Source organism: Dama dama, chromosome 21 (genome assembly GCF_033118175.1).
Source record: "Dama dama isolate Ldn47 chromosome 21, ASM3311817v1, whole genome shotgun sequence".
Taxonomy (NCBI): Eukaryota; Metazoa; Chordata; class Mammalia; order Artiodactyla; family Cervidae; genus Dama; species Dama dama.
In genome coordinates, this window is record NC_083701.1 from 23,408,589 (window position 1) to 23,420,656 (window position 12,068).

At 42.8% G+C, this 12,068-nt stretch overlaps 1 protein-coding gene across 6 annotated transcripts in view; it reads left to right on the top strand.

Annotated features, from left to right (window-relative positions):
* Window positions 1–12,068, top strand: part of LYN (LYN proto-oncogene, Src family tyrosine kinase) — a 110,699-nt gene that overhangs the window by 12,559 nt on the left and 86,072 nt on the right. For 2 of the 6 annotated variants that reach the window (XM_061123328.1, XM_061123334.1), the window contains exon 1: window positions 10,608–10,739. The exons of 2 other annotated variants lie outside the window; for them this stretch is intronic. The gene's annotated coding sequence lies outside the window, so the exon portion shown is untranslated. 2 more of the 6 variants (XM_061123331.1, XM_061123335.1) reach the window with 2 other exon arrangements.

Sequence of the window (12,068 nt, forward strand, 5' to 3'; positions counted from 1 at the left end):
GTTGCCAGGGGCTGGGGGAAGGAGAAAAGTAGTTGTTTGATGGGCCTGGAATTTCAGTGTTGTAAGATGAAAAGAGTTCTGGAGATGCGTGATGATGGTCACACGAAATTATGTAGGCACTTATTTGTACAATTAAAGATGGTTAAGATGTGAGTTTTGTTATGTGTATTTTAATACAATTTAGAAATGATTTTTTAAAAGTTGTCGAACTTCTCTGGGGATCCAGTGGTTAAGACTCTGCCTTCCAATGCAGAGAGTATGGGTTTGACCCTGGTCAGGGAGCTGAGATCCTACATGATTCATGGCCTTAAAACCAAAACATTAAAAAAAAAAAAAAAGAAAGAAGCAATAAAGAGACTAAACAAAAGTCAGTATTCAATAAAAAGACTTTTAAAAATTAAAAAAAATTTAAAAAAGTTAACTTGGTAAGCAGAAAAGTAAAAGTTGCTCAGTTGTGCCCAACTTTTTGCAACCCCATAGACTGTAGCCCACCAGGCTCCTCTGTCCATGGAATTCTCCAGGCAAGAATACCGGAGTTAGTAGCGGTTTCCTTCTCTAGGGGATCTTCCCAACGCAGGGGCTGAACCCATGTCTCCTACATTGGAGGCAGATTCTTTACCGTCTGAGCCACCAGGGAAGTCCCTGGTAAGCAGAACTGTGTACAAATATTGATAGATGAGGGTGGTCTGGAAACCAGTTAGAAGCTTGTAAGCATGGGCTTCCCTGGTGACTCAGCTGGTAAAGAATCTGCCTGCAATGCGGGAGACCTGGGTTCGATCCCTGGGTTGGGAAGATACTCTGGAGAAGGAAATGGCAACCCACTCCAGTATTCTTGCCTGGAAAATTCCATGGACAGAAGAGCCTGGTAGGCTACAGTCCTTGGGGTCGCAAAGAGTCGGACACCACTGAGCAACTTCACTTTCACTTTCACCCATTCCAATATTCTAGCCTGGAGAATTCCATGGACAGAGGAGCCTAACAGGCTACGGTCCATTGGGTCCCAAAGAGTTGGACATAATAGGAAATTATGTCCAATTTTGTCCAAAATTTCCAAATTACATAATAGGAAAGAATATTTTCAGTGAATTTCTTAATACATGTGAAGAGGTTTTTTTTTTTTTTTTTTTTTAACTTTCCTAGCATAGGGTTTTTTTTTTTTTTTCTTCTTTTAATGTAAGTATAATGTATATGGAGCAAAATACCAAAACACAGACAAGCCTAGGGCTTCTCTGGTGGCTCAGATAGTAAAGAACCTGCCTGCGATGCAGGAGACCCGGGTTCAATCCCTGGGTCTAGAAGTTCCTCTGGAGAAGGAAATGGCAAACCTAGCTGAAAGCAGATCCTCCTGTAACCCCCACCCCAGATCAAGAAGCAGAACGATGCGCACAGCCAGCATCTCCGGGTGCCTCCCCCCGATACATAGTACTTTGTCTCCTCAAAGGCATCTGCCTTCCTGCTTCAAGTTTTAGTTCAGTTTCCCACTTTGGCTTTTTCACAATAAAGTGTAAGAGACTGAAGAGCTGCACAGAGCCATTTGGCTTGGCAGATGAACAAGTTTTCAAGCTGTGGGTTTGGCTGGCACAGGCATGATAGAGGGCAGGTCCTGGTCAGGTTTTATACCCTGGATATTCAGCTGCCAAAACTCTCACACTGTGGGTTTGATCAGAGCCTTATTTAAATACCTGTTTATCCGACCATTAGTTAGTAAAATTAGATTGCACTCACCATATATAGCTTGTTTTTCTACTCATCTCTGCATCGCTCAGTAAATGTATAAATGCAAATGTGGAAATGTGGGTGTGATAAGGGTGGTTTCCAGTGACCCACAAGTAATCAAACATCCTGCTGTGCACACAGACATTTGAAAGTGCCAACTGGCTTTGTGAATTCAGTTATGAGAGTCCTCATAAAAGGGGACTCGTTTTTCTGATGTGAAGGAACACAGCACCCTTGTGACTGACTGTTCCGCTTCTTGTAGTTTTGACATTTATTTTGGTTGGAGGTGAGAGGGTACTGTCGTTTGACCTGCAGGATGCATTAACCCATGAAGTAATGCTTCATCTGTTCATGATTTGGAAACATTTCTCAGATGCTCCCTGGACATGAATGTGCAGGCTTACGACTTGCCCACCCATCCATCAACTTTCAATAGCAGAATTGTTCCATAAATGCTCAGGAATTCAAAATGTTTTTTAAAGTGGGCTGAAGTTTTAACAATTTTTTTCCTGTAATTGAGATCTAATCTTACTGCACTGTGGTCAGAAAAGATGACTGGAATGATTTCAATTTTTTTGAATTTTCCAAGACCAGATTTATGGCCCAGGATGTGATCTATTCTGGAGAAGGTTCCGTGTGCACTTGAGAAAAAGGTGAAGTTGATTGTTTTGGGGTGAAATGTCCTATAGATATCAATTAGGTCTAGCTGGTCCATTGTGTCATTTAAGGTTTGTGTTTCCTTGTTAATTTTCTGTTTAGTTGATCTATCCATAGTTGTGAGTGGGGTATTAAAGTCTCCCACTATTATTGTGTTACTATTAATTTCCTCTTTCATACTCATTAGCGTTTGCCGTACATATTGCGGTGCTCCTATGTTGGGTGCATATATATTTATAATTGTTATAGCTTCTTCTTTGATTGATCCTTTGATCATTATGTAGTGTCCTTCTTTGTCTCTTTTCACATCCTTTATTTGAAAGTCTATTTTATCTGATATGAGTATTGCGACTCCTGCTTTCTTTTGGTCTCCGTTTGCATGAAATATTTTTTTCCAGCCCTTCACTTTTAGTCTGTATGTGTCTCTTGTTTTGAGGTGGGTCTCTTGTAGACAGCATATATAGGGGTCTTGTTTTTGTATCCATTCAGCCAATCTTTGTCTTTTGGTTGGGGCATTCAACACATTTACATTTAGGGTAATTATTGATAGGTGTGGTCCCGTTGCCATTTACTTTGTTGTTTTGGGTTCACGTTTATACAACCTTTCTGCATTTCCTGTCTAGAGAAGATCCTTTAGCATTTGTTGAAGAGCTGGTTTGGTGGTGCTGAATTCTCTCAGCTTTTGCTTATCTGTAAAGCTTTTGAATTCTCCTTCATATCTGAATGAGATCCTTGCTGGATACAGTAATCTAGGTTGTAGGTTATTCTCTTTCATTACTTTCAGTACGTCCTGCCATTCCCTTCTGGCCTGGAGGGTTTCTATTGATAGATCAGCTGTTATCCTTATGGGAATCCCTTTGTGTGTTATTTGTTGTTTTTCCCTTGCTGCTTTTAATATTTGTTCTTTGTGTTTGATCTTTGTTAATTTGATTAATATGTGTCTTGGGGTGTTTCGCCTTGGGTTTATCCTGTTTGGGACTCTCTGGGTTTCTTGGATTTGGGTGGCTATTTCCTTCCCCATTTTAGGGAAGTTTTCAGCTATTATCTCCTCGAGTATTTTCTCATGGCCTTTCTTTTTGTCTTCTTCTTCTGGAACTCCTATGATTCGAATGTTGGGGCGTTTCACAGTGTCCCAGAGGTCCCTGAGGTTGTCCTCATTTCTTTTGATCCTTTTTTCTTTTTTCCTCTCTGCTTCATTTATTTCCACCATTTTATCTTCTACCTCACTTATCCTATCTTCAGCCTCCGTTATTCTACTCTTGGTTCCCTCCAAAGTGTTTTTGATCTCATTCATTGCATTATTCATTTTTAATTGACTCTTTTTTATTTCTTCTAGGTCTTTATTAAACAGTTCTTGAATCTTTTCAATCTTTGTTTCCAGGCTATTTATCTGTAACTCCATTTTGTTTTCAAGATTTTGGATCATTTTTATTATCATTATTCTAAATTCTTTTTCAGGTAGATTCCCTATCTCCTCCTCTTTTGTTTGACTTGGTGGGCATTTTTCATGTTCCTTTACCTGTTGGGTATTTCTTTGCCTTTTCATCTTGTTTAGATTGCTGTATCTGGAGTGGGCTTTCTGTATTCTGGAGGTCTGTGGTTCCTTTTTGTTGTGGAGGATTAACTCAGTGGGTGGGGTTAGACGATTGGCTTGTCAAGATTTCCTGGTTAGGGAAGCTTGCGTCAGTGTTCTGGTGCGTGGAACTTGATTTCTTCTCTTTGGAGAGCAATGGAGTGCCCAGTAATGAGTTTTGAGATGGGTCTATGTGTTAGGTGTGACCTTGGGCAGCCTGTATGTTGACGTTCAGGGCTATGTTCCTGCGTTGCTGGAGAATTTGCGTGGTATGTCTTGCTCTAAAACTTATTGGCTCTTGGGTGGTGGTTGGTTTCAGTGTAGGTATGGAGGCTTTTGGACGGTCACTTATTACTTAAAGTTCCATGTAGTCAGGAGTTTTCTGGTGTTCTCAGGTTTTGGGCTTAAGTCTCCTGCCTCTGGATTTCAGTTTTATTCTTCCTGTAGTCTCAGGACTTCTCCAACTATACAGCCCTGATAAGAAAACTTCTAGGTTAATGGCTAAAAGATTGTCCCCCGTTAGGGACACCCAGAGAGGTTCACAGAGTCACATGAAGAAGAGGAGAGGGAGGAGCCAGGACATGGAAGCAACCTAGATGCCCATCAGCAGATGAATGGATAAGGAAGCTGTGGTACATATACACCATGGAGTATTACTCAGCCATTAAAAAGAATTCATTTGAACCAGTCCTAATGAGATGGATGAAGCTGGAGCCCATTATACAGAGTGAAGTAAGCCAGAAAGATAAAGAACATTACAGCATACTAACACATATATATGGAATTTAGAAAGGTGATAACGATAACCCTATATGCAAAACAGAAAAAGAGACACAGAAATACAGAACAGACTTTTGAACTTTGTGGGAGAATGTGAGGGTGGGATATTTCAAAAGAACAGCATGTATACTATCTATGGTGAAACAGATCACCAGCCCAGGTGGGATGCATGAGACAAGTGCTCGGGCCTGGTGCACTGGGAAGACCCAGAGGAATCGGGTGGAGAGGGAGGTGGGAGGGGGGATCGGGATTGGGAATACATGTAAATCCAAGGCTGATTCATATCAATGTATGACAAAACCCACTGGAAAAAAAAAAATAATAATAATAAATAAAGTGGGCTGAAGAATGTAACTTTCTATTTCATATGAAATATGAAGAATACAGTCAGGTAGCAGAGTACAGAGGTATCCATCTTCCTGTGAAGAAGTCACGGTTGTGGTCCAGACATCAAGGCTGGGAATGACCCCGCCCCGGGGCAGTCGCTGAGCCCAGGGTTGGAGTGCCCACAGCTCCAGCCCCAGGTTCATCTTCCTCCAGCTGCTGCGTTTTCACTGCTGGATGATCCACAGGAATTGGAACCAGGAGGGAAGGTGGGGATGGAGGGAGAGGAGGATTAGCAAGGGGACTGGCCAGAGCAGGGCAGCTTTCCAGGGAAGAAGTGATTTCCTCAGTTGAGAATAAAAAAAAAGAAAAGATGGAAAAACAGTTTAACCAGCTTCCTTACCTATGGTGTGCATTGGCAACAATCTAGCAGCTTCTGAGAACCGTGTTGCTCCAGGGTGACCTTGAGGTGTCTGTCGAGCAGAAGGATTCTTGTAGTACTTATTTTCTTTTAAATCTACCTAAAAAAAATAAAGGTCCCTCCAGAAGAATCCTCTAAGATGGTACAGGGTGGTGTTATTCAACCTGAATGAAAGTTATTAAGGAGCAGACCTTGGGAAGCTGAGCTATAGATTCTAGGGGTGAAACTCTGGGCATTTGCACTGCTGCTGTACAGATGTGAGAGCTGGACCATAAAGGAGGCTGAGTGCCAAAGAATTGATGCTTTCAAATTGTGTTGCTGGAGAAGACTCTTGGACAGCAAGAGATCAAACCAGTCAATCCTGAAGGAGATCAACCTGGAATATTCATTGGAAGGACTGAAGCTGAAGTTCCAGTAGTTTGGCCACCTGATGTGAAGAGCTGATTATTTGGAAAAGACCCTGATGCTGGGAAAGATTGAAGGCAAGAGGAGAAGGGAGTGACAGAGGATGAGATGGTTGGATGGCATCACTGACTCAATGGACATGAGTTTGAGCAAACTCCAGGAGGTGGTGAAGGACAGGGATGCCTGGCATGCTGCAGTCCATGCGGTCACAAAGAATCGGACATGCCTTAGCAACTGAACAACTACAAAATTCTGCTGCCTGCTCCCCCAATCCTGCTTCCTCAGGGGAGATGACCCTGCTCTTAACTCCTAGGTTTCCTATGGGCAGCAGGGTCCAATAGCCCCGACTCCTCACTTGGAGAGCAATTATGGCCTTTGCCTCTCTCAGGCTGTCACTGGCATCAGGGGAGATGGGGTCATTTAAGTCAGTGCTTCCTCTTCTTTGTGAGAGGAGGAATGTCCTGTGGGCGGGACAGATAGAGGACAGGTCACGTGACCTGGCTCCACCTTCGCAGGTGTGAGTCCTCCCTTTCAGAGGTATCATCTCGAGCAAGTCATCTGACTTCTCACGTCTCCCTGTGGCCATCTGCTAGGTGGCAGTTCGTAACAGAAGGTCTTTTGAAGTTCAGCTATGTTTATTTGTATGGATGTACTTGAAACATAATAAAGGCCTAACAAATATTTCATATTTGCTTTTCTTTTTGCTCAAGTGATCATTTTTTTTAGCCATGATAGTCTTTAGGGGGCTGATTCTGTGCAACAATATGGAAGTGACTGCAGAGATTTTGAGAGGGTTGTGGTCCTCTGAACTTAGGTGCACGCTTGGACTTGAGCCCGAAGTGCATTTGGAAATGTTTGTTCAAGCTCAGAGCACCATGTGTGGCTGAAAGGGAGAAAATGTCTGGATGAGCGATGGATAGAGGAGGGAACACACCAGATGACTTATGTTTTTCATGCTGCCTGGGCTCTGTAGGGAGCTAAAGGACCTCTGTAGCTCGCAGGTCCCAAAATTCAGACTGTCTTACTAATGACTAGGTCAAGGTGAGCCTGGAAATCCACTCTGAACTTTCTTTCTGTGGAGGAGACTGATGTCCGAGGCCCAAGCAGAAAAGGAGCTGGGAATGATTAGTTCGGGCACATTAGTTAAATTGCCAAAATGAAAGCCAGTTTCCTTCTTAATTGGAAGAATCTTCTTTTTTCTTTCTTTCTTTTTGGCCACAGGCTTTTGGGCTTCCCTGGTGGCTCGGATGGTAAAGAATCTGCTTGCAGTGCAGGTGACCTGGGTTCAGTCCCTGGGCGGGAGAGATCTCCTGGAGAAGGGAATGGCAACCCACTCCAGTATTCTTGCCTGCAGAATCCCATGGACAGAGTAGCCTGTTGGGTAACAGTCCATGGGATCACAAAGAGGTGTACACAACTGAGCAACTAACATACACTCTTGCAGGATCTTGGTTTCCTGACCAGGGCTGGAACCTGGGCTGGGGCAGTGAAAGTGCCAAGTCCTAACCACTGGACCACCAGGGATTTCCCAGAAGAATCTTACAATGATGCCAGCACTGTTATTACTTGCCTGACTTTTGTATCAGGCCATAATTACCTTTTACAGAAAATATAATAAAAAGAGCAATCATGTATTGAGCACGTGTCCTCTGTTAGATGACCATCCCTTAGAAGGCTTGTTATTGATATTCTTGGTATTGTTAAGGAAACCAAGACTTAGAGATAATAAATGCCTTCTCCTTGACCTGTGTGCATGCTCAGTCAGTCAGTCATGTCCAACTCTTTGTGACCCCATGGACTATAGCCCTCCAGGGTCCTCTGTCCATGGGATTCTCCAGGCAAGAGTACTGGGGTGGATTGCCTTGCCGTCCTCCAGGGGATCTGCCCGACCCAGGGATCCAACTCAGTCTCCTGTGTTTCCTACATTGATAGGTGTGTTCCTTACCCACTGAGCCACCTGGGAAGTCTACTTTCTTTGGTTACTAAGTAAATGGAATATGAGACAGCTCGACTCCCAGGCTGATGTGTTTTATTTAACATTGAAAGGTTATTTTTTAAAAACTCATGGTTATAATATGTGGAAGGTAATATCCTGGATAGTTTATCAAGTTGACTTTATACATTAACTTGAATGCAAACACAGGAATGCAACTCCTCCTGAGAGATCAATAATAAATACAGCTCGGGGACATTTACTGGGCACAGACTGTGTACGTCATCCATTATTCTAAACATTGCTAAGTTTTTATTCACTTAATCCTCACAACAACCTTATGAAATCGGTACAGTTATCATCCCCGTTTTTTGTGGATAATTGAAGGTTAATTAACTTGCCCAGTGTTAACACGCCCACATCTCTGTGGGGTGGAGCTCGAATTTGAATCCTGGAAATCTGACTTTTAAGGCCAACTCTACAGCTATACAGTTCCAAGATGCAACATCTCTGACCTGAGGGAGAAAAAAACCCAGACACTCACAACCAGCCAAAGCAAGAGAGAGCCTTCAGTTCTGACAGTTTGGTGTCATTCTTACTATGATCACAACTTGCAAAGACAAATAAAATTGAAATATTGAAATTGAGCTGAAAATCTGAACATTAAATCAAGAGCCTAATGTGATTAGGATAAAGCAGCTGATTTTATATGCATTAACTTCAACTGGTAACTCCATTTCTCTCTAGTGTCCTGGTCACCATTTGTTAGGAAAGAAATGATTTTCCTCTGCTGGTCAAGCAAAGCAAATCAGTTGTTTTGTAGTGAAGATTGAATCATTCTTGGATTAGCCTTTTCTTCATAGTCCCCTCAAATTTTTCTTTTGCTAAGTTCTCATGTAGCTTGGGGTTTTCTTCCTAATGAAGCAATATCTTACATTATCACAACTCTTTAAAATGCAGCTACAAAGCCTTGGACTTTGAAAAGTTATTAAGATTATAGTTAATAGATTACTAATGGCAAAGGGCTGGATAAAAGGCAAAGAACACGGATCTGGTGAGTCATACATCCATCCTTGCCTCACTACCTTCCTCTGTTCCTTGTGGCATTTTCCGGGATGAATTCAAGATCATCTATGGTTAAGCCTCGGCTAAACCGATTTATTCCCTGGGAAGCGTGTCAACCCTCTGGACAGTGTCTCCATTCAGCACTTGGGTACCCCTTGCTTGCTGTCTCTCTATGGTTCCTCGATGGGCTGTTTCCATTTCTGAATGATTGCTCTCCAAAAAAAATTAAAAGGAAAGTGGATGAGACTTCAACTTTCTTTAGAAGGAAAAATGTATTAGGATCCCTCGACTTCCTTTCATTCCTGGGGTGCCAGGTGACTCTTGAAGTAAAATCCCAATTTTCTCTGGTCTTGATGAAGTCAGTATAAGCAGAAGTGTTTTGACTTTGACGTTAACATAAACATTGCTGTTTAATCTCCACGTCAGTCCTTTTGTTCATTCTTGGGCCCCTACAGGATCCTCTTTTGGTCTATCTTGTGGCCTGGCTGCAACCACTTCTAGGGATTTTCCAGGACCAATAGTCCCCAGATATGGTGCCTGAAGGCTGGGCGTTGGCAGAGGTTGTGTGTCATCCTTGCTTTCTGTGGGCAGGAGGATAGAGCTGGAGGAGTCTTGTGTCCATATTTTTGATGCCGATCCACAAGCAACATGAGTCATACACTGAAATAAATCCAATTGACTGACAGTTTCGACCCGCTGCTGGTCGTGTAAGAACCTCTGGGCTGTAGAACTGCTGCTCCGTCCAGGACCAGCCACTTGCTTGAGATCGTTTGGAGGCTGGGCTGCGTGCAGAGGAGAGAACTCCTTGCTGAGTAGCTCGTGCTCGTTCTTTGTCTAATTGCCCTCTCTGGTTCAACCAAATGTAAACAGATGAGAAGAACCTAAGCCAGAAAGGGCGCTCGGACTGTGACTTGGGTAATAAACTACCCCAAGGTCATAATGGACTCATTCCTGGATAGACATGGGATTGAGTCTAAGGTGAGAAAAGCTGAATGAATGAGTGAGGATATGTCGTCATTTAAAAAATGTCTCACTGTGTTTATGCAGTCAGTAGACCAGATGTTAGATGGAGCCCCTCTTTGACTGTTTCTTTCAAGTTTTCAAGAGAACAATGTGAGCTTATGGGGAACAGTGAAAATTACCTGTTTTTGGCTCTGCTGGGTTTTACTTGCTGCACGGGCTTTTCTGTCTAGTTTCAACTACTCTCTAGTTGCAGTGCGTGAGCTTCTCACTTGGTGGCTTCTCTTGCTGCGGCTCCCAGGCTCTAGAGCATAGGCTCAGCTGCAGACACGAGCCTAGCTGCACTGCAGCATGAGGGATCCTCCTGGCCCAGGGACCGAACCCTTGTCCCCTGCACTATCGGGTGCTCCTGTGTGCCAGACCTGTGGGGTAAAATTAAAAACATGAACTAAACCCCAGTAAGAGAAGAATAATGAATCGAATTCCAGTTGACCCTTGAACAACATGGGTTTGAATTGCATGTGTCCACTTATACCTGGATCTCTTTCCTTAGTAAATACTACAGTACTACGATCTGCCTTGCTTGAATCTGCGGATGTGGTAAACCAGGGCTGACTGTAGAGGTGTCCATGGATTTTCCTCTCCAAGGGGACAACACCCTTAGCCCCACCCTGTTCAAGGGTCAACTATGCTTCTGATATATTTTTTTTTTTTTATTAGTTGGAGGCCAATCACTTCACAACATTTCAGTGGGTTTTGTCATACATTGATATGAATCAGCCATGGATTTACACGTCTTCCCCATCCCAATCCCCGCTCCCACCTCCCTCTCCACCGGATTCCTCTGGGTCTTCCCAGTGCTGCTTCTGATATTTTTGACTGCCAATGTTTCGTGAAATGAACTGGTTGGTAATTTTCTGCTGTTCTAAGTTTTACCTTTAAGGTGAGGAGAAAAGTTATTTCCTAGGAGGCTGCTCTTCACTGTAAGTTCTTTCTATTTCTGTGTTGATAGTATAATCTGAATTCACTGGGTTTATTGAGACTTTATCATTTATAAGTGATGATTAGTTTATTGTTTGTTTATATAGAACTTAAGCTATTTTGTTGTTTATGTAGATCTTGAGGTTTACAATTTGAAGTAGCTCTGCTTTTCATAAACATTCATTCTCTGAGCATTGATTATAAACTATAAGGTAGAAGGACTCTTGAACTAAAGGAAAATGATAGTGATAGTTTTATAGTAGATAAATCTGAGATAAGTATAAGTGAATTAATATTTTTCATAAAATATGCCCCAAAGCTAATACTTTGCAAATACTACCATTTTCTTATGGTTAGAGTATAACCAAATCCAGGGCTAAATAACTTTCCATTTGGGGCCAAGTGGAACAAAATAAAGTTCATAGAATAAAATTAAAAGTTCACAGTTTCTAGAATAAAAAATAAAGTTTGCAGAAGACAAATTGTGATAGGAAAATCAATTTTGCTGCACCAGCAAATTTTTAATAGTGGGCTCCATTTACTAATCAGTGTTGGTTTTTTTTTCCCGTGCTGTTTTTTTCTGATTTGAGTTCAGGTATGGGGTTAGGTTGGTGGTGGATAAATTCCAATGTCCACTCTTGCGTAAGAGCATGAAATTGTAATGCAATATGAGATGTAGCAGCTAGCCAGCAGGACATCTGAAATTAAATCATCTATGGCCTGCCTTGGCTTTCCTGGTAGCTCAGTTGGTAAAGAATCCACCTGCAGTGCAGGAGACCTGGGTTCTGTTCCTGGGTCAGGAAGATTTGCTGGAGAAGGGAAAGGCTACCCACTCCAGTATTCTAGCCTGGAGAATTCCATGGACTGTATAGTCCAAGGGGTCACAAAGAGTTGGACACGACTGAGCGAATTTCACTTTGGGCTTCCCTGATAGCTCAGTTGGTAAAGAATCTGCCTGCAATTCAGGAGACCCCGATTCGATTCCTGGGTCAGGAAGATCTGCTGAAGAAGGGATAGGCTACCCATGTCAGTATTCTTGGGCTTCCCTTGTGGCTCAACTGGTAAAGAATCCCCCTGCAATGCGGGAGACCTGGGTTCCATCCCTGGGTTGGGACGATCCCCTGGAGAAGGGAATGGCTACCCACTCCAGTGTTCTGGCCTGGAGAATTCCATGGACTGTATAGTCCATGGGGTCGCAAAGAGTCGGACACAACTGAGTGACTTTCACTTTCACATAGCCCATCTGGGTTTCC